Here is a 23539-nt window from a genome sequence, read left to right on the forward strand (position 1 = left end):
TCTTCTTTTAACCTCTCCATCCACATTATTAATCTCTTACTGTATGTTAGAGCTTCCTGCTCCATTTATTTCATATACCTTTGTGGTCACTAATCTTGAATTTCTTCTCATGGTTATTACATAATATATGCAAGGTTTTAACATATGGTTTCAAACAACCATAATATTTAAAATAATTGCATAGAGCAAAGTAGCAATGAATATATTTCATTCCACAGACTTATTTTTGCTTGTATAAAAATGCTCACCTGAGAAATCTTATCAGTAATTTTTGTTCACTTACCCAATGAAGCAGAGAATTTTAAAATAAAGAGAAAAAAGTATACCCCCTTCCCTAATGCCTAGTTAGTACAATATAGGAAACATGTCATTTACTTCAGAGGTCATATTGCCCTATGCCTTGTTAATTTTAGAGCAATTTCATTGTAAAAGTTCATTAAAAGTAAGAACAATCCTTTCCTAAACAACATATTAAGATTGTTTTTAAAGCATCTGTCTTTTTCTACAGTTCCATAAATCTAGAAAAAAAAATCTGATTCTATTGAATTTAAAAAAATAAACATGTCTAACCCATTCACCATCTAATATTAAAGTGTATCTTATATATCTTGGATTATATGATATTTGAAAGAGGTAAACATAAAAATTCTTTTTACTTTTATCAAATATTTAGTTTGTATGTTGTAAAAATAATTTTTTTACCCAATAGAATTTAAACTGCAAAAGGGCAGAGATGCTTTTTAATCCACTTCAGTGTCCTGCAGTGCCTAGAAGAGGGTCTTTTACACAGGAGGCAATTAGGGAATTTTTAAATGATAAATGACTGAATGAGTGAGCTAATGTGATTAATAATAATATTTAAGAAATAATATTATTTTTGGCATATTATTCTATAACTGATAGTTGATTTTACTGTTTTCTTTAAACTGATTTACTTACCAAATATATCCCAAATATATTTCCATGTCAAATTTTCATAAATTCATTATATGTACGTAACAGTTTATTTCCATCTGAACAACTAGATTATTTCCTCATTTTTCTCCACTGTAAGCAATCCTACGATAAGTTTAACTAAATCTTTGTGCATATCCATAATCACTTCCTGAGAATAAATTCCATAAAAGATAACTATAAAATCAATTTATCTATGATTTATGCATATAAATCACAATTTTTATTCCCTCCAAAACACAGCATATTATTTTTCAACTATATTAGGCACACTTGACAAATAAAATTGTAATACATTTAAAATGTACAACATGATGATTTGATAAATGTCTACATTGTGAAAGGATTCTTCTCAACTAGTTAATGAACATATCTTCACATATTTATCCTAATGAGCTCATCTTAACTTGACCACATCTGCAAAGACCCTATTTTCAAATAAGGTTATATTGCAAGGAACTGGGAGTTAGGACTTCTACATATCTGTGGGAGGATACAATTCAAACCATAATGGTATACAACCTGGCTTAGTTCTAAACAGTGGGATTATATGGTAATAAGAACGGAAAAAATTAATACTGATCTAACCAAGGGAAACTAAAAGTGTGCATGTGTATATAAAAGGAAGAAGATGGGGAAAAAAGCTAAATCCTCAACAGTCTAAAATTTAAAAAAGAAATCATAAGGTAATAATATAAGCAGTTTACTTACACATTGAAAATAATACCAAAAGAATCAGGGAAGAAAGTTGAAAGTACCTCTGAAGAACTAAACAGTTGCCAATAGATGGGAATAGGATGTAAAAGTGCTTTTTTAATAATATCTTTTAGAATTATGTGGCTTTAAATATTAATTTTGTATATGAATATAATAATACAATAAAATAAAACTAAATTAAATAGTAATGATTAAGTACATGTCTAAAATGTCAGACATTTAAAAACAATCTAAAAGCCTTAAGTCTTAGGCAAACTAGCTCTTAAGACTGTTGAGACCCTATCCAAATTAGAAATGGGCTAATAAAATCAATGTGCTTACTAGATTCTAATGAAAAAAAATTGGCAAGATATACTAGGCTTTCCTATCCCTCCCTCCCTCCCTCCCCCCCCTTCCTTCCTTCTTTCCCTCCTTCTTTGCCTCAAATTCAGTGTGCCTTTCCAGTTTAAGGGTTCCGTCCTTTTTCATTCAGCACTTAAAAGATATTCTGCCATTTCTTTCTGATCTACATGATTTCTAATAAGAATTCACTGTTATTTGAATTGATTTTCCTGTATAGGTAAGGTGTCACTTTTCTCTGGATGCTTCCAAGATTCTTTTTTCTTTCGCATTTCTTTAGTTTTCAGAAATTTAGTAATATATGATGTATCTTGGTATGTATTTCATTGGGTTTATTCTGTTTAGGATCTGCTCATCTTCTTGAAACTGTAGGCTTATGTCTCTTGCCAAATTTGGGAAATTTTAGCTATTATTTCTTTTAGTACTTGCTTGCTTTCTACTCTCTTTCCAAAACTCTGATGACTTAAAATTTAGATATTTTATTATAGTCCCACAGGTATCTATTTTATTTTTATTTTTTACGTCTATTTTTTACGTCTATTTTTTACACCTATTTTCTCTGTGGTGTTCAGATTGAGGAATTTTTATTGTTCTATGTTCTATCCACAGGTATTTTTCTCTGTCACCTCCATTTTTCTGTTGAGCCAATCCACTGAGCTTTTATTTCAGTTATTATATTTTTTAGTTTTAAAACTTCCATTTTGTTCTTTAATTTTTTTTTTCTGAGGATTTCTACTCACATATTTGATTCAAGCATGTTCATGGTTACTTGCTGAGACATTTTTATGATAGCTGCTTCAAAATCTTTGCCAGATAATCTCTGCTACTTTCGTGTTGGCATCTTTTGATTATCTTTTTTCATTCATTTTGAGATCTTGGTTCTTCACCTGACTAGTGATGTTTTTCAATTAAAACCATAAATTCCTTACAGTAATTTTTACGCTTTTTATTGTACAGTTCTCTGAGTTTTAACAATCACATAGTCATGTAACTATCACCAAAATCAAGATATACATGAGTTGTATTTCCACCAAAGATGTCCCATACCATTTTGTACATAATCCTTTCCCTCCTCCCCACCCCATTACCAGGGCCTGGCAACTATTAATTCCTATGGATTTGCTTTTTGAAAATGTCCTATAAGTAGAATCCTACAGTATGTAGCCTTTTGAGTCAGGTTTCATTCACTTCACATAATGCATTCGAGATTGATCCATGTTTTTACATCTGTCACTAATTCATTCCTTTGTATTGCTTAGTAAGATTCTATTATACGTATTTACCATGCTTTGTTGATCCACTCAACCAAATGAAAGACATTTGGTTTGTTCCAGTTCTTCATGCTTATGAATAAAGTTGCTTTAAATGGTCAAGTATGGGTCCTTGTGGCTACAAGTTTTTGTTTCCTGAGCAAAGAATTAGAAGCATGATTTTTCTGGGTCATATGCACAATATATGTTTATCTTTATGATAAACTTTCAAATGGCTTTCCAAAGTGATGTACCATTTTGCATGCCCATCAGCATTGTATAAGAGTTCCAGTAGCTCCACCTCCTCACCAGCACTTGGTAATGTCAGCTGTTATGACTTGTCTTGTGTTGTTTTTTAATTTACCCATTCTAATAGGTGTGTAGTGGCATTTTGTTATTGTTTGAATTTGCATTTCCTTAATTACTGATTATGTTCAGCAACTTTTCATTTGCTTATTTACCACCCATATGTCTTCTTAGGCAAAATGTCTGCTCAACTCTGATATTTTTATAGGGTTGTTTGTTTTCATCTTATTCAGTCTTGAGGATTCTTCATACATCTCAGATACTGAATTCACAATGTAAATATTTTCTTTTCATTTCTTTCTTCTTTTCCTAATCTTAATTCTGTCTTTGGAAAAGCAAAATTTTTAAGTTAGATGAAGTCCAATTTATGCACTATTACTTTTAGGTATCCTATTTGGGTGTCATGGCTAAGAAATCTTCTTAAACATAAGTTCACAAAGATTGCCTCCTATGTTTTTTTTTTTTTCTCCCCTAAATGTTTTATAGTTTTAGATCTTATATCTCACTCTAAAGTATAACTTCAATTAATTTTTGTATATGGTGTGCCATGTGACTTGAGATTCTTTCCTTTTATTTTTTTGTATATAAATGTTCAACTGTTTCACCATTTGTTAAAAATACTATTCTCTGTATGTTGAATTGCCTCTGTATTTTCATTGAAAATCAATTGACCATATATGCCTTGGGTCTATTTCTGAACTTTCTATTTTGTTGCATAATTTATTTTTTTACTGTTCCCTGATTACTATAACGTATAAGTTTTAAAAATCAATTACTGTAAGACTTTCTTATTTTTTTAAAACTTTTTTTAAAATTAGGTTTGTATTTTCTAATTATTTTGCCTTTCCATTTAAATTTTAGAGTCATTTTGTTGATTCCTAAAAAAAATTAAAAACCCTATAAATGTTTTTATTGAGATTCTATTTAATCTATAGATTAATTTTGGGAGAATTAGCATCTTAACAATATTAGCCTTCCAATACATGAACATGGGATATCCTTGTATTTATTTAGATCTTTGATGTCTTTCTATTTTATAATTTTAAGCATAAAACCCAACTACATACCTTGTTAGGTTTATATATTGGTTTTTCAGGCTTTTTGTTGCTTATGGAAATGGTACTTGTTATTTTCTTGTTGCTATTTTGTCTTGTTTTTAGTTTCAGTTTCCATCTATTAATTGAAAAAATATTTTTGTATGTTGACCTTGTATACTGAAACATCCTAAATGTACTTAATAGTTCCAGTAGCATTTTTTGTAAATTCTTTTCAATTTTTTAATGTAAACAACCATGGATTCTAGAAATACCTTCTGTTTTTTGCCTTTAATTAGTGCACTCACTAAGGCTGTCATTGCCATGTTTCATAGGATCCATGAAAGTGACTTTTTTGCCTTGTTCCTGACATTAGAGGGCAAGAATTCAATTTTTCACATAATATGGTTTTTCTTCTTAATCTGTTGATATGGTGAATTACATTGAGTGATTGTTGTATTAAGAACAATGGTTGTATTCCTTGGATAAACTCCAGAGTTGCAAGCCTCTCTGACCTATTATCTAATACCAAGATAATTTTTTCCATTTCACTATTTTTTTAAAAAAATTTAATCAGAATATTGAAAAGCTAAAGGTGGAGAAGACAACCCAAATGCCATGTTGAAACCTGTGCACGGTCACTAGAAATATGCAATAAATGCTCTTGCTACTTTAAAAACTTCTTAGTGAAAACATATACCTCACGGGGCAGTGAATTTCGTTGTAACTCCTTACATCAGTGACCAGGACAAACTCCTAGCTCTTCAGCCTGTGTACGTTCTTCCATGGCATCATCTTTGTTTGCATCTCCAGCCAGTGTTTTGTTTTATAAATTCTGTGAACCAGCCACAGAATAATTTTAAGAAACAAAACAACTGTAAATTCTTTTATCTTCATGCTTTCCCTGTGCCTAGAATATCCCCTGCATGCTCTGTACTCTCTTCTAGCTTATTCTTATTTTTATTGCAAAACTGAGCAATGTTATATCATTCTATGGTGAATATTATCATTTTCTTCTAGTATGAGTAGGAAGTCCTACTCTGTATTTACATAGTAATAAATACCCTGTATTATGTACATAGTGTTAAATATTCTGTATCACAGACACTTTTTGCTTTTTGTGTGCATATGTGTGCCATTAAACTATAAGCCTTTTGAGAAAAAATTTAAAAAAACAAAAAAAAGAGAAAAGAAATTAGTCTAATTTCATCTTCCTCAGGATCTAGCACAATGTCAAGCACAAGTACAATGCTTAAAAAAATATATTGAGGAATGAATGACTCATTGTATTGACTAATTCAGGTGTGATTTAAGTTTCACTAGTAGGAAGTTCCTCAGGGCTGCATATTCTAGCTTATTTAGCTTATTGATTTAAAATATGTTCATTCACTCCTGAGATTATTATGAGTTTGGCTTAGAGGAAAATTGAAAAGCATTTGGATAAGGCACTTTTACTAATTATCTAAGACCTGTGAGCCAATGTCAGCTTATCAATTTTGTTTTCCTAGTTGAGAGGGGACAAAATGTCCCTTGCAAAATTACTTTCAATATGAATTCTTTAATAAGAGAAAAGTGACAGTCATAATTGTCATGGTTGAGAAATTTCATTACTCCTTCAAGTGTAGCCTCATATAAATCATTTTCTGATTACCTATTTTCTGACTAGAGAGTAAAGGAAGGTCTGGACAACCAAATCTAAGAAATCAGACAAATATGGCTCTGATAAACCCAATGATGTCTCTACATATATCTGGCTTGAAAAAACAGATAATTGATATTTTTCAGACTTTTGTCTGCTTTATTATTCAGGGCTTATCAGTGGCAGAAAGACAGCTCACAAGTTTATTTTCTCTTCAGTATTCTTTACATTTGTAAAGATTCATTAAGCTCACCATCATTCTATATTTATCTGGATTATGCATTCATTTCCAGAAGTAAGTTCTTCTCTATCACCACCATTCTTTGGTAATCTTATGTGAGAAAATTAAATTATATTATATATACCAGAACTGAATCAATATATCATTTTAAGCATTAAATTTTAAAAATATTATTATTTAAATCTGAAATATGTTTATACTAATACTTTCATATTCACACTGGATTAAAAATATTAAATTATTTCTAAATTTCTGATGAAATATTTACCTTTTTACCATATAGTTTAGAAAGAGACCTGTCTAGTTGTTAGATATTGTTGTATAAGTTAGCCTGGTTCTACAAGCATAAAATTTCTATGAAGGCATAACTGTGTCTTGTTCGCACTTATATTACAATGTGCTTTGACACATAATATGTATTCGATGGTGTTTGCTGAATGGATGACCAAGTAAACTTTTTGACTTGGCCACAGGAATATTCTGACACCAGAAATATTAATGTGTGCAATTATATCTTTATTATCTTTGACTACTGTGGCCGTCCCATTCTTGAGTTTTGAGTAATTCACACCTCCAATTCATCCTTGAATCTCCATCCTTGATTCTGAACATTATATATTCCTTCACATCATTCCTATAATTCAGTCCAGCTGTGATCCACTAACTGACCCACATCTCATCCTTGAACCCCAGTCTTCTTTAACCCTATTGAGCACCACTAACTCTGGTAGTTGGTAGAGGTCCTGGTATTTCAGCGAATGACCAACTTAATTATTTAAAATACTTTTCTTAAGGATAATAGAGAGAACATAGGCTCAGAGGTCATAATATGTGATTTTCCTTCCAAATTCTGACACAAACTAGCTTTATGACATTCTAATGAGAGCCTTAATAGATTCTGTTTATAGAACGCATATAATAATGCCAACTCCGCATTCATCAGAGTGTAGTTACCATGATGAAATATGTGACAAACCTGGGTAAACTGTAAAGTGACATGTAAGTTTCACAACATTAAAAAAACCCTTCTGGAACTAATAAGTGACTATACCAAGGCTGCAGGACAAAAGTTTAATATACAAAATCAACTGCCTTTTATACCAACAATGAACAACTGAAATTTGAAATTAAAAACAAAATACTATTTATGATAGCGATTAAAAAATGAAATACTTAGATATGAATCTAACAAAATATACATAAGCACAATTATCTGAGCATGGATAATAAAATAAAATAATAAATGAAAATTGATGGGAATTGAGAAGCATGTACAAAATCCTAGTCTCAGAAATCAATAGAATTTTTAAAGTGAATTATTTTCTAGGCTTGATTTTTTAATTCAATTTTAAAAATTGTGTGCTACAGAGCAACCTTTTGTTGAGGATAGTGGCAAGGGGCAGGGTGATGGTAAAAGATCAAATCATATATTTTTCTAGAATAAGATCTGTTTAATTAGCTTTGTAGAACCAACCCAAAGCTCCCAAACAATCAGGAAAAGAGCAACAACTGTAATTTTGATGATGAAAAATCAAAATAAAATCCAGAGCACTCTATTAGGCAACTTGGCCAGAGTCCCTTAATTGTAATTTCCAGTAAACTATTCCATATTTGCAGCAACACCACTGGATATGTCTGCAGCTACCTTTTAGACATAAATATCACATGTTTTAAAAAGCATAAAATTAGTAGCATCTTTCACTGCCAGCTGTATTTTTTTTCCCTCTGCCAATTGCAATAATAAATTCAGTTGAAATTACTGCATTGTTCACTTGGTTTGTATAATATGCTTGCTAGTTCAATATAGAAAATGTCAGTTTGTCCACTCAGGTATTTATATAAATTATGTTTTCTTTTTATTAAAATTTTAATGAAAGAAAATCCCACAACTTCCTAGATAAGTAAGCCCCACTATTCATCAGTCAGTGAATAAAATGTATAACAAAATTTCACCATGAATAATCATCATGGTGATGATTGAGGGAACCTCAAGATTCTAGAAAAATTTTGTTGAGTAGAAACTAGAAATATTTACATTTTAACATTTCAAACAATGTTTCTTTATAAACAATATAGGCTTAAATTTACCTTTGAGGACATACTATTTAATTCTGGGAAAAAGTGCTGATGATATATGTTTTTTCAGTCATACTAATGTAGAACAAGTGCTTAAACATCCTTGGAGTAGATTCATATGCAGAAAAATAACTTGAATAACAGTTGACATAATATGGGATCATTCTGCAGAATTAGATTGTATTTATTTGAACTAGGTTTCCATACATGTTGTGGCTTTCTTGAGGAGAAATGCCACATTTCTAACTGGACTTAGATTTATCAAATATATTAGTATACTTCACGAATAATTCTTATTTGAGGAGGGTTTGTAATTCTGTCCCCTATTTCCCTCTCTTTGAGTATGTATGCTGTCTGTGTGTGTTTCTTTTATCTTTGTACTGTGTTTATTGTTCAGAATACATTAATTAGAAATGGTGAGAAGTGCAAGATAAAAATATGAGCTTCTCTGTACTAGGAGACACTGTAGACAGCAATCAGACCTCATCATTCAGGGTGGGAAAGCTCATTCTCAGAGAGGACCTCTTTGACCATGCTACCTTAATTATGTCTCTTCTGATATTCTTTATATCACAAAACCTTTTTGGGGGGGGTTCCTAAAAATGAACCCTTATTTATATTTACATTTGTTTTCTGATAGTATCGAAATACAGTCACTAAATTTACACATGCAGATCACCAAGGAGTTTTTCTTTATTCCTGTAACTGACCTCATTGTACTCTTGAGATTCTCGCTTTCTGAAAGGAACTTAAATTTGTCAATTAAAGAAAGCCCAGTTTCAAACTTTCAGTCTCGGGTAAACTCAGTTACATATATATATGAACTAAGTCATGAGAGCCTTGTTTCCTTCCCCTTGAGAAATGGTATAGCTGTTGGGAACTAGGCTATTTGTTTTCTAAGCATGGTGCTATATGAAACTAATTGCTCAACATGTTTATTCTTTCCCTAGAGTCTTTTAGCAGTTTGAGGTGGACTCCATGCCATGGAAATTATTAGAATCCCCAAGTGTATATGTTTGTGTGGGGAAGCAAAATGAGGTAATCTGGCTCTTGCCTATAACCACAGGATAAGTTGGGCTAGTAGGTTCAGTAAATGGCCAGATCTAGCCAGAGCAGTAAAATATCTTTGCTCTCCTTTCCTTCTCTTCCATCGTCATTGAATATTTGGTGAAATCTTGTGTAAAGTCGCAGCTTTACATGTAAAATCTTATGTCTTTATGTACATTCGCAGTTTGGTTTCTCTACTAGTGTAATGTATTAAGAAGTAAGTTTTGCCCCATGTGGTAATTTATTGTTGAGTACAATGGCAACAACCTGAAGGAAGACATGTATAAAAAGGTCTAGGTCAACTTGACTTAATAAAGAATAAAACTAGAAGGCTGGCTGAGGGTGGATTTGTAGATGTTAATCCACTAGGGATTCCTAGAAAAACAGAAAAGTGGGTAGGAGTGATAAACCTTAAAGATCGGTTTCCCTAAGGTAAAAATTTGAATTTGAACTTGACTTTTTTCTTTTTGTAATAAGAACAGAAAAGAATGCAAACTTAATGGCTGACGGAGTCCCACTCAGAATTTCTGGATATATATCCTCTCACAATTGTCATCCTTGATTTTTATATTGAAATATAGAGTTAAACTGATTTTAAGTCTTTTTTAAAAATTTTGTGTGAGAGGAGTTCAAGAAAGTGGTGGGGGCTGACTTATATCTGGGATTTTGCTGGTTTAGTATTTCTATGTGTATATTTTATTGTGGCAAAACATATAACATAAAAATATTATTTTAACTATTTTTAAGTGTACAGTTCATCAATATTGAGCATATTTATATTATTGGGCTACCATCACCACATCCATCTCTAGAACTTTATCTTCCCAAATTGAAACTCCATATCCATTAAACAATAACTCCCTATTCCTTCCTCCTCCCAGCCCCTGCCAACTATTCTTCTATCTCTATGAATCTGACTACTATGGGTACTTTATATAAACGGATTCATACAGTATTTGTCCTTTACGACTGCCTTATTTCACTTAGAATAATGTTAATGTCCAACCTTGTTGTAGCATATGTCAGAATTTCCTTCTTTTTTAAGGTTGAATAGTACTCCACTATTTGTATATATCACATTTTGTTTATCTATTCACACATCAATGGACATGGATTATTTCCACCTTTTGGCAATTGTGAATTATGCTGCTATAAAGATGGGTGTACAAGTAACTTTTTACGTTTCTCCTTTCAGTACTGTTGGATATATACCAAGAACTGGAATCGTTGGATCATATGGCAATTTGTTTTAAATTTTTTCAGAAACTGCCAAACATTTTCACAGTGGTTGCACTATGTTACGTTCCCACCAGCAAAGCACAAAGGTTCCAATTTCTCCACATCTTACCAACACTTGATAATTTTTGGCTTTTTGTTTTTGTTGTTTGCTTTATAATAGCCATCCCAATGGACGTGAAGTGGTATCTCATTGCGGATTTGATTTTCATTTCCCTAATGATTGGCGATGTTGAATATCTTTTCATGTGCTCATTGGCCATTTGCATATCTTTGGAGAAATATCTATGCAAGTCCTTTGCCCATTTTTTAACCAAGTTGTTTGCTTTTATGTTGCTGAGTTGTAGGAATTCCTTATATTAATATATTTGGGATATTAACCCCTTATCAGGTATATAATTTACAAATATTTTCTTCCATTTTGTGGGTTGCCTTTTCACTAGGTTCATAGCATTCTTCGATGCACAAAAGGTTTTTTAAAAAATTTTAACTAGTCCAATACACCTATTTTTCCTTCTGATGTCTGTGTTTTTGATGTCACATTTAGTAAATCATTGACAATTCCAGCATCATGAAGCTTTTTTCCCCTATAAAGATCAAAGGGTTTTATAGTTTTAGGTCTTACACTTAGGTTTAATCTATTTTTGATTTCATTTACTTTTGAGTTAAATATATTATTGTATATGGTGTAAGGGTCCATTCCACCTCTATTCTTTTGTGTATGGATATCCAGTTTTTTCAGCATCATTTGTTGAAAACACTCTCCTTTCATCTATATGTATTTATAATGAGTTTAAAATGGATATTACAAGAAATGGAAGTACTATAGTACTATCATTTGAAATGGTTTCTAATATATAGTATATTTTGAATAAGGAAGATTTTATGATTGCAGATAATGAAAAGAGACTTACATTTGGGGATAATTTTGCTACAACAAAATGCATTTGAGTTATTTTTTATGTTATATCCTATTGTTAAGCTTAGTTTATATATTTCAAACTAGTATACTATTCAAAATGTAGATTAACTTAACTTCCAAATCCAAAAAAATCTCAGAATAAAATGACATCTAAATGCATATTAGAATATGCTGTGGAAAAAACAAAAACTGATTTAAAATGAATGGCTCTTTTGTTTGTGAAATTTTAGAGCCACAGTTAGATATTTTCTTCCTTCTTTATAGACTTAACTAAAATGGGTACTTTCTGTTGATTTATGTATATGAAAATCCCCGTAAGTGAGAACACTATTAGTATAGAACACCTAACAGATGCAAAGTCTTCTTTAAGTAGAATACAGTGTATATCTCAAAAATCCAAAATAGAACACAAGAATCCAAAACAACAAGGGCTAAAATTTCCACTTTGTTGAAATTACTAAGATAACACATTTTAATTTATACGTACTTGCAACTTGAATAATTTATAAAATCAAGGACTTTCTTTTTTTCGCAAAGTGGTTTATTCATGCCTTTAAGGCTTAAAGACGTGCTATCTTTAACTACTGAATACTATTTAAACTTGCATTAAAGCATGCGTTTGGAAGCTTAAGGACATGTTTCTCATATCTCAATAACTTTTAAACAGCACCATGACAACATATCATGTCATCATTGAATGTCCTTTAATAGTTTTCACTGAACATTAAGTAAAGTTAAGTCTACTGATGGTTTGGCATGTAGTCACTGATTAGCTTGGTTGGACTAACCCTCTTACCTGATAGCAATGATAAATTGGAGATAAAATATGTAAAATACATCATTTTGAAGGCTTTGGGGAGTGACCAATATATTACATTACTATATAAAAAGGTACAGTTTGGTACTGATAGCCATATAAACCCATGGAACAGAATAGAACATCGAGAACTAGACCTCCGGGACTTCCCTGGTGGCGCAGTGGTTAAGAATCCACCTGCCAATGAAGAAGACACGGGTTTGAGCCCTGGTTGAGGAAAATCCACATGCTGTAGAACAGATAAGTCCATGCGCCACAGTTATTGAGCCTGTGCTCTAGAGCCCGCGAAGCACAACTACTGAGCCCATGTGCCACAACTTCTAGTCCGCATGCCTAGAGCCCGTGCTCTGCAACAAGAGAAGCCACTGCAGTGAGAAGCCCCTGCTCGCCGCAACTAGAGAAAGCCTGCACACAGCAATGAGGACCCAATACAGCCAAAAATAAAGTAATTAATTAAGAAAAAAATAGATCTCCACCAGTATGATGAATAATTTTGACAAATAAGCACAGAAAAAGGAATGGACAAAGAATAGTCCTTTAATATATGGTGCTGAAATAACTGACCACCATATGTAAAACATGAATCTCGATCTATATCTCACACTCATATAAAATTTAACTTAAAATGGATCTAGACTTTGATATACAATATACAATTTAAAAATAAACAATTAGGAAAAAAAATCTTGGGAGAAAATCTTTGTGACTTTCTGTTGGGTTACAAGCCTTATATACAATGCCAATAGGCTAAACCATGAAAGAAAAGAAAAAGAAGTTGAAATTTATAAAATTTAAAACTTGCAACACCAATACTACTACCTACAAATCTAGTAAGTTCGTTTGACAATTTCTTTCATATTATAATATGCATAATTTCTACCATAAAACACCCATACCGAGTCTTAGTCTGCTCTCTGAGAAAATGGCAGTGATTTCACTCAAATACACCTACATACACAAATATGTACTCATCCACTATTTCTTCACCTTTACAACATATACAAAGATATATTCACCTACATGAGTATATCCTTGGATATGTTTTGCTGAAGCTTTAAAACAAAGCAATTCTTAGCCTAGATAGATAGGAGAATTACATCAGGTTGCAATGAACACTTTTCAATAAATTATTTTGCCTTCATGAAATTGATCTTCCTGTAGTATTACTATTATCATCTTTATTCAAAGTTAGAAAATAAATTTACCTTTATTATGAGGGTTAGTTTATCTAAATTCCTTGGCCTTGTACTTTTTCCCTCTGCAGGCTGACACCAATTTACTTTTACAATAGGTAAATCTGTGAATAACTTCCCTTACTATCCCTCTCCAATATGAAATGACACCCAGGCATTTAGTCATATTATCACTTTTCTTGGAATTCCATTATTTCAACTACTTGGATTAATGTGCATTGTTAAAACCCTAAAAGGCAGAAGTTCTATTCAAAATATTTAACAAGTGGTACTTGAAAGATATGCTCCATTAAGAATGGACAAAGACCAGAGTACTGGAGCCATGTCACAGAAGTTCCTGCTTTCCGTGCATTAACATTTTCATTTACAGAACTTGGAAAACTTTAGTTCCAAAGGTAGAACTAGGGCAGCTGGGTGTCAGGTATAGGGTGTAATAAGAGATATTGGGGTAACAACTATTTGGCAAATGTAAACTGAATATTTTGACATTGGATAGAGCTTTGTGAGCATGTTTCATCTGGAGAGCATCCCTACTTGACAAAGAAACACATTCTATCAGCTCTGTAAAATCTACTCTCATCACAAAAGCAGGAAGTGCTTTGCCTCTCCTTTCTCACAGAACATAGCATTTGCTACCTCACATATGCATCATTTTATATACTGCCTCATATTGCAGATATTTTTGTAACAGGACCCATAGTCGCACATAGTGGATATAATGACATTGCAAAGAATAAACTCCCTGAGTGCAAGGAAGATGCTTCCTTGAAACAGGATGCGCAAATTTACAAAACTCAGAAGTAGAAGAGAGCACATCACAAGCAATTCTACAGAAATTAAAGAGATTATGATATAATGATATGAACAACATTTCGCTAACAAATGATACAACTAAAATGAAATGGATGAAGTCCAAGAAAGACACAAATTAGCAAGAATGACTCAATATTAATGAAAGAATCATAATAGATCTATGAAAACAAAATGCATTGAATTGGAATTCAGATACATTTTTAATGTAGGAAAAAACAGCCTCACGTGATGTCAGTAGTCAGCTCTATCAAATATTTAAAGAACAAGCAATACCAGTTCTACACAAACTCTTTCAGAAAATACAGGATCAGGGAATACTTCCCAACTTATGTTATAAGGTCAGTGTTACCCTGATAACAAAGCTAGTGAACTTACAGACCTACAAACTCATGAACATAGATGCATGATCCTTAAAAAAATACTAGCAAATCCAATTCAGAAAAAAAAAAGAAGGATTACACAACCACAGCCAAGTGGCATATATTTCAGAAATGGCACATAAGTTGAACAATCAAAAACCAATTCACTTAATATACCATATTAATAGAATAAGGGACTAAACAACATGAGTATCTGAATAGATTCAGAAGAAGCATCTGAAAAAATTCATTATTCACTCACCATAAATTAGGAATTGAGAGAAATGTCCTTAATATGATAAAGAACAGATATGAAAACCCTACAGCTAACATATTACTTATCACTCAAAGACTGAATTATTTTCCCTTAAGCATAACAAATATGTCTGTACTCACCAGTTCTTTTCAGTGTTTTACTGTATCATTGCAATATCTCTGGAAAAGAAGTTGAAAGATAAGATAAGAAAAAATATCTCTTTAATCATAGACCTCTTGCTCTTTTGTGTAGAAAGTCCTGTGGGGTCTAGATAATAACTACTAGAACTAATAAATGAATTTAGCAGGATTTAAGGATTCATGACCTATATAAAAATCAATAGGGGGCTTCCCTGGTGGCGCAGTGGTTAAGAATCTGCTTGCCAATGCAGGGGACACGGGTTCAAGTCCTGGTCCGGGAAGATCCCACATGCCACGGAGCAACTTAGCCCGTGCACCACAACTACTGAGCCTGTGCTCTAGAGTCTGTGGGCCACAACTACTGAGCCCACTTGCCACAACCACTGAAGCCCGTGTGCCTAGAGCTCATGCTCTGCAATAAGAGAAGCCACTGCAATAAGTCCCTGCACCACAACAAACAGTAGACCCTGCTCACCCAACTACAGAAGGCCCGCGCGTAGCAAAGAAGACCCAATGCAGTCAAAAATAAATAAATAAAATAAATTTATATAAAATAATCAATAGTGATCAATATGATCAATGTGATCAATCCAAAAATAAAGAAAATAATTCAATTAAAATAGCACCAAAAAGAATAAAATACCAGTAACTAAACTGAACATGAGAAAGGCAAGACTGGTACACAAAAATTCTCTAAAACGTTGCTGAGAAAATATAAAGAATCTCTAGCTTAAAAAGGAGACATTTATTGTTAATGCATAGAAAAACTATATAATTTAAGATGATAATTATCCCCAATCATCTAGACACTCAATAAGATTCTTAACTAAATCTGAACAGGGTATTTTTAAATTGAAAATAAAAATCTAATCATAAACACAGAAATGAAAATGACCAAGATGAAAGAAATTTAGAAAAAGAACAAAGCTAAATGACTTTCACTGCCTGATTTCAGATATAGTTCAAAACTTAGTATAAAGAACCATAATCCAGAGAGTACAGTTTCAGTGTTAATAACAGGCATATACAAATCAAAAATCAAGAAATTAATCCTTAGGTTTTTCATCAATCAATTTTTGAAAAAGATGTCAAGGAAATTCAATGGTGAAAGGAAAATCTTCCATAAAATGGTCCTGGGATAACTGGATAACCATGTACAGAAAAAATAAACTTATTCCCTTATCTTAATATATACACGAAAAATTTCTGAAAATAGAAACTTAAATATACAAGATAAAGCTTTAAAATTTCTAAAAGCAACTCTGGATAAAATCTGTGATCATAGGTTGGTTTGGGTTTTCCAGGTGCTCTCTGAATACATTTGCTTAGAACTATCAGTGCTTTGAAAATTGTTAGAGAATAATTAGTAGATCTAGCTGAATAACAAATGCCAGATATTAAAATTTCTGAAAAATTAAACTAAGCAAAGAACACAACAATGAAGGTGCAGTTTCACTTCTCTTGCACATGGGATTAGCTAATACTATGCTCTAATTGCTGGAATACTGAGAAAGTTAAATTGGCAGGAGGAGACTTTCAGATGAGGTAGTTGATTTACATCATCCTAGTTTGAAACAATGAATTTAATTTGGATATAAAACTATCTGGCAAATGAATGTTTTGTTTATTTGTTTTGTTTACTATTGTTGAAGTATGGACAAAGGCTATATTTTACTCACCTGCATAATACACGTTACTATACTTTAGTAATCTGGAATTGTCTTATACAAATTTAGTTTATCTTGACCTTATCAAAGCACATCCTATTTTTTCCTCCTGTACTATAATAAATCAGGATGTATTCAGTAGGCATAAATAAAATACGTTAGGCAGAGTTCAGACTCATTTTGAGAGACTTTTTTCTAATCTATACCTACATTTTCTGTTTCCATCACTGTAATAGTAGACACACAGCATAGGAACCTCACATCATTTCACTAAGGGGTAACGTGGAGGATGTCTAGAAAGAGATCGTAATACTTTACACTGTAAAATGCTTCATCAAAATTTAATGTTATAATTCTGGAGGCTACCACTTTTATCCCAGATGGTGACTGTCACTGTTTACTTTCTTGAGTCTGATTAGAACCCACCGCTGTAGCACACTCTGTTTTACTGAACAAATTTCCAGCTGAAAAATTAGAGCATTCACTCTGGTTTTTGACTTGAATTTTTAAACTGATTTTTTTTTCTCATCAACCCATGGATATATGTTACAGTTGCAATTTTACAGATGAGAAAACTGAGATTTAGACAAAGTAGCCTTACAAGAATTAAATTTAATAGCCAGATTTGTGGCACAGCTGGGCTTATATCAGGGTCTGTTTTATATCAAAATGTGAACCAATATGCAATACTACCCTTTATGAACGGTTATTAAATCCAGATGTATTTTAATGTATAAAATAAAGAAACATTATTGAATTTCACCTTAGAAATCCATTTGGAGAAAAGCATAGGCTCCTCATTTTTGCCTATATTCCTGCAGATATTATAACTTTCCAGTGTTGTCAGGTTCCAATTCCCAAATCCCTCTCAGATATTGGAGTTACATTTCTTTCTTTCTTTTTTTTTTCGGCATCTTTATTGGAGTAAAATTGCTCTACAATGGTGCATTAGCTTCTGCTGTATAACAAAGTGAATCAGCCATATGTATACGCATATCGCTATACCCCCTCCCTCTTGCGTCTCTCTCCCACCCTCCCTATCCCACCACTCTAGGTGGTCACAAAGCACCGAGCTGATCTTCCTGTGCTATGGAGTTGCTTCCCACTAGCTATCTATTTTACATCTGATAGTGTATATATATGTCCATGCCACTCTCTCACCTTTTCCCAGCCCACCCCTCCCCCTCCCCATGTCATCAAGTCCACTCTCCACGTCTGCGTCTTTATTCCTGTCCTGCCCCTAGGTTCTTCAAAATCATTTTTTCTTTTTTAAGATCCCATATATATGTGTTAGCATATGGTATTTATTTTTCTCTTTCTGACTTACTTCACTCTGTATGACAGACTCTAGGTCCATCCACCTGACGACAAATAATTCAAATTCGTTTCTTTTTATGGCTAACATTCCATAGTATATATGTGCCAAATCTTCTTTATCCGTTCATTTGTCGATGGACACATAGGTTGCTTCCATGTCCTGGCTATTGTAAATAGGGCTGCATTGTGGTACATGACTGTTTGAATTATGGTTTTCTCAGGTTATATAACCAGTAGTGGGATTGCTAGGTCATATGGTAGTTCTATTTTTAGTTTTTTAAGGAACCTCCATACTGTTCTCCATAGTGGCTGTATCAGTTTACATTCCCACCAACAGTGCAAGAGGGTTCCCTTTTCTCCACACGCTCTCCAGCATTTATTGTTTGTAAACTTTTTGATGATGGCCATTCTGACCGGTGTGAGGTGATACCTCATGGGCGTTTTGATTTGCATTTCTCTAATGATTTGTGATACTGAGCATCCTTTCATGCATTTGTTGGCAATCTGTATATCTTCTTTGGAGAAATGTCTATTTAGGTTTTCCACCCATTTTTGGATTGGATTTTTTTTAGATATTGCGCTGCATGAACTACTTGTATATTTGGAGATTAATCCTTTGTCAGCTGCTTCATTTGCAAATATTTTCTCCCATTCTGAGGGTTGTCTTTTGGTCTTGTTTATGGTTTCCTTTGCTGTGCAAAAGCTTTTAAGTTTCATTAGGTCCCATTTGTTTAGTTTCGTTTTTATTTCCATTTCTCTAGGAGGTGGTTCAAAAAGGATCTTGCTGTGATTGATGTCATAGACTGTTGTGCCTATGTTTTTCTCTAAGAGTTTTATAGTGTCTGTCTTACATTTACATCTTTAATAATCCATTTTGAGTTTATTTTTGTGTATGGTGTTAGGAACTGTTCTAATTTCACTCTTTTACATGTAGCTGTCCTGTTTTCCCAGCACCACTTATTGAAGAAGCTGTCTTTTCTCCATTGTATATCTTTACCTCCTTTGTCATAGATTAGTTGACCATAGGTGCGTGGGTTTATCTCTGGGCTTTCTATCCTGTTCCATTGATCTATATTTCTATTTTTGTGCCAGTACCATACTGTTTTGATTACTGTAGCTTTGTAGTATTATCTGAAGTCAGGGAGCCTGACTCCTCCAGCACCGTTTTTCTTTCTCAAGGTTACTTTGGCTATTCGGGATCTTTTGTGTTTCCATATAAATTGTGAAACTTTTTGTTCTAGTTCTGTGAAAAATGCCATTGATAGTTTGATAGGGATTCCACTGAATCTGTAGATTGCTTTGGGTAGTAGAGTCACTTTCACAATGTTGATTCTTCCAATCCAAGAACATGGTGTATCTCTCCATCTATTTGTATCATCTTTAATTTCTTTTGTCACTGTCTTATAGTTTTCTGCATACAGGTCTTTTGTCTCCTTAGGTAGGCTTATTCCTAGATATTTTATTCTCTTTGTTGCAATGGTAAATGGGACTGTTTCCTTAATTTCCCTTTCAGATCTTTCAACATTAATGTATAAGAATGCAAGAAATTTCTGTGCATTAATTTTGTATACTGCTACTTTACCAAATTCATTGATTAGCTCTGATAGTTTTCTAGTAGCATCTTTAGGATTCTCTATGTATAGTATTAAGTCATCTGCAAAGAGTGACAATTTTACTTCTTCTTTTCTGATTTGGATTCCTTTTATTTCTTTTTCTTCTCTGATTGCTGTGACTAAAACTTCCAAATCTATGTTGAATAATAGTGGTGAGAGTGGGCAACCTTGCCTTGTTCCTGATGTTAGTGGAAATGGTTTCAGTTTTTCACCATTGAGAACAATGTTGGCTGTGGGTTTGTCATATATGGCCTTTATTATGTTGAGGTAACTTCCCTCTATGCCTACTTTCTGCAGGGTTTTTATCATAAACGGGTGTTGAATTTTGTTGAAAGCTTTTTCTGCATCTATTGAGATGATCACATGGCTTTTCTCCTTAAATTTGTTAATATGGTGTATCACATTGATTGATTTGCATATATTGAAGAATCCTTGCATTCCTGGGATAAAGCCCACTTGATCATTGTGTATGATCCTTTTAATGTGTTGTTGGATTCTGTTTGCTAGTATTCTGTTGAGGATTTTTGCATCTATGTTCATCAGTGATAGTGGTCTGTAGTTTTCTTTCTTTGTGACATCTTTGTCTGGTTTTGGTACCAGGGTGATGGTGGCCTCGCAGAATGAGTTTGGGAGTGGTCCTCCCTCTGCTATATTTTGGAAGAGTTTGAGAAGGGTAAGTGTTAAGTCTTCTCGAAATGTTTGATAGAATTCAAACATTGGCCTGTGAAGTCATCTGGTCCTGGGCTTCTGTTTGTTGGAAGATTTTTAATCACAGTTTCAATTTCAGTGCTTGTGATTTGTCTGTTTATATTTTCTATTTCTTCCTGGTTGAGTCTCGGGAGGTTTTGCTTTTCTAAGAAATTGTCCATTTCTTCCAGGTTGTCCATTTTATTGGCATATAGTTGCTTGTAGTAATCTCTCATGATCCTCTGTATTTTTGCAGTACCAGTTGTTACTTCTCCTTTTTCACTTTTAATTCTACTGATTTGACTCTTCTCCCTTTTTTTTCTTGATGAGTCTGGCTAATGGTTTATCAATTTTGTTTATTTTCTCAAAGAACCAGCTTTTAGTTTATTGACCTTTGCTATCGTTTCGTTCATTTCTTTTTCATTTATTTCTGATCTGCTCTTTATAATTTCTTTCCTCCTGCTAACATTGGGGTTTTTTTGTTCTTCTTTCTCTAATTGCTGTAGGTGTAAAGTTAGGTTGTTTATTTGAGGTGTCTCTTGTTTCTTGAGGTAGGCTTGTATTGCTATAAACTTCCTTCTTAGAACTGCTTTTGCTGCATCCCATAGGTTTTGGGTCAAAGTGTTTTCACTCTCATTTGTCTCCAAGTATTTTTTGATTTCCTCTCTGATTTCTTCAGTGATCTCCTGTTTATAGTAGTGTATTGTTTCACCTCTAATGTGTTTGTATTTTTTACAGTTATTTTTTCTGTAATTGATATCTAGTCTTATAGTGTTGTGGTCAGAAAAGATACTTGATACGATTTCAATTTTCTTAAATATACCAAGATTTGATTTGTGATCCAAGATGTGATCTATCTTGGAGAATGTTCCATGAGCATTTGAGATGAAAGTGTATTCTGTTGTTTTTGAATGTCCTATAAATATCAATTAAGTCCATCTTGTTTAATGTGTCATTTAAAGCTTGTGTGTTCTTATTTATTTTCATTTTGGATGATCTGTCCATTGGTGAAAGTGGGGTGTTAAAGTCCCCTGCTATTATTGTGTTACTGTCAATTTCCCCTTTTATGGCTCTTAGCATTTGCCTTATGTATTGAGGTGCTCCTATGTTGGGTGCATAAATATTTACAATTGTTATATATTCTTCTTGGATTGATCCCTTGATCATTATGTAGTGTCCTTCTTTGTCTCTTGTTATAGTCTCTATTTTAAAGTCTGTTTTGTCTGATATGAAAATTGCTACTCCAGCTTTCTTTTGATTTCCATTTGTATGGAATATCTTTTCCCAACCCCTCACTTTCAGTCTGTATGTGTCCCTAGGTCTGAAGAGAATCTCTTGTAGAGAGCATATGCATGGGTCTTATTTATGTATCCATTCAGCCTGTCTGTGTCTTTTGGTTGGAGCAATTAATCCATTTACATTTAAGGTAATTATCGATATGTATGTTTCTATTACCATTTTCTTAATTGTTTTGGGTTTGTTATTGTATGTCTTTTCATTCTCTTGTGTTTCCTGCCTAGAGAAGTTCCTTTAGCATTTGTTGTAGAGCTGGTTTGGTTGTGCTGAATTCTCTTAGTTTTTGCTTGTCTCTAAAGGTTTTAATTTCTCCGTCGAATCTGAATGAGATCCTTGCTGGGTAGAGTAATCTGGGTTGTAGGTATCTCCCTTTCATCACTTTAAATATGTCCTACTACTCCCTTTTGGCTTGCATAGTTTCTGCTGAAAGATCAGCTGTTAACCTTGTATGTTAATAACATACAAGGGGGTTCCCTTGTATGTTATTTGTTGCTTTTCCCTTTCTGCTTTTAATATTTTTTCATTGTATTTAATTTTTGATAGTTTGATTAATACGTGTCTTGGCATGTTTCTCCTTGGATTTTCCTTTATGGGAGTCTCTGTACTTCCCAGACTTGACTGACTATTTACTTTCCCATATTAGGGAAGTTTTCAACTATAATCTCTTCAAATATTTTCTCAGTCCCTTTCTTTTTCTCTTCTTCTGGGACCCCTATAATTTGAATGTTGGCACATTTAATGTTGTCCCAGAATGTTGGCACATTTAATGTTGTCCCCTATAATTTGAATGTTGGCACATTTAATGTTGGCACATATAATGTTGTAATAATGTTGTCCCACATTTAATGAAAAGAACTGTCCTCAATTCTTTTCATTCTTTTTTCTTTATTCTGCTCTGCAGTAGTTATTTCCATTATTTTATCTTCCAGGTCACTTATCTGTTCTTTGCCTCCATTACTCTGCTATTGATTCCTTCTAGAGAAATTTTAATTTCATTATTGTGTTGTTCATCATTGTTTGTTTGCTCTTTAGCTCTTCCAGGTCCTTGTTAAATGTTTCTTGTATTTTCTTCATTCTATTTCCAAGATTTTGGATCATCTTTACTATCATTTCTCTGAATTCTTTTTCAGGTAGACTACCTATTTCTTCTTCATTTGTTTGGTCTGGTGGGCTTTTATCTTGCTCCTTAATCTGCTGTGTATTTCTCTGTCTTCTCATTTTGCTTAACTTACTATGTATGCACTCTCCTTTTCACAGGCTGCAGGTTCATAGTTACTGTTGTTTTTTTGCCTGCCCCCAGTGAGTAAGGTTTGTTCAGTGGGTTGTATAGTCTTCCTGGTGGAGGGGACTGGTGCCTGTGTTCTGGTAGATGAGGCTGGATCTTGTCTTTCTGGTTGCAGGGCCATGTCCGGTGGTGTGTTTTAGGGTGTCTGTGAACTTAGTATGATTTTAGGCAGCCTCTCTGCTAATGGGTGGGTTTGTGTTCCTGTCTTGCTAGTTGTTTGGCATGGGGTGTCCAGCACTGTAGCTTGGTGGTTGTTGAATGGAGCTGGGTCTTAGCATTGAGATGGAGATCTCTGGGAGACCTCTTGCCAGTTGACATTACGTGGGGCCAGAAGG

The sequence above is a fragment of the Phocoena sinus genome, chromosome 16 (assembly GCF_008692025.1).
Source record: "Phocoena sinus isolate mPhoSin1 chromosome 16, mPhoSin1.pri, whole genome shotgun sequence".
NCBI lineage: Eukaryota > Metazoa > Chordata > Mammalia > Artiodactyla > Phocoenidae > Phocoena > Phocoena sinus.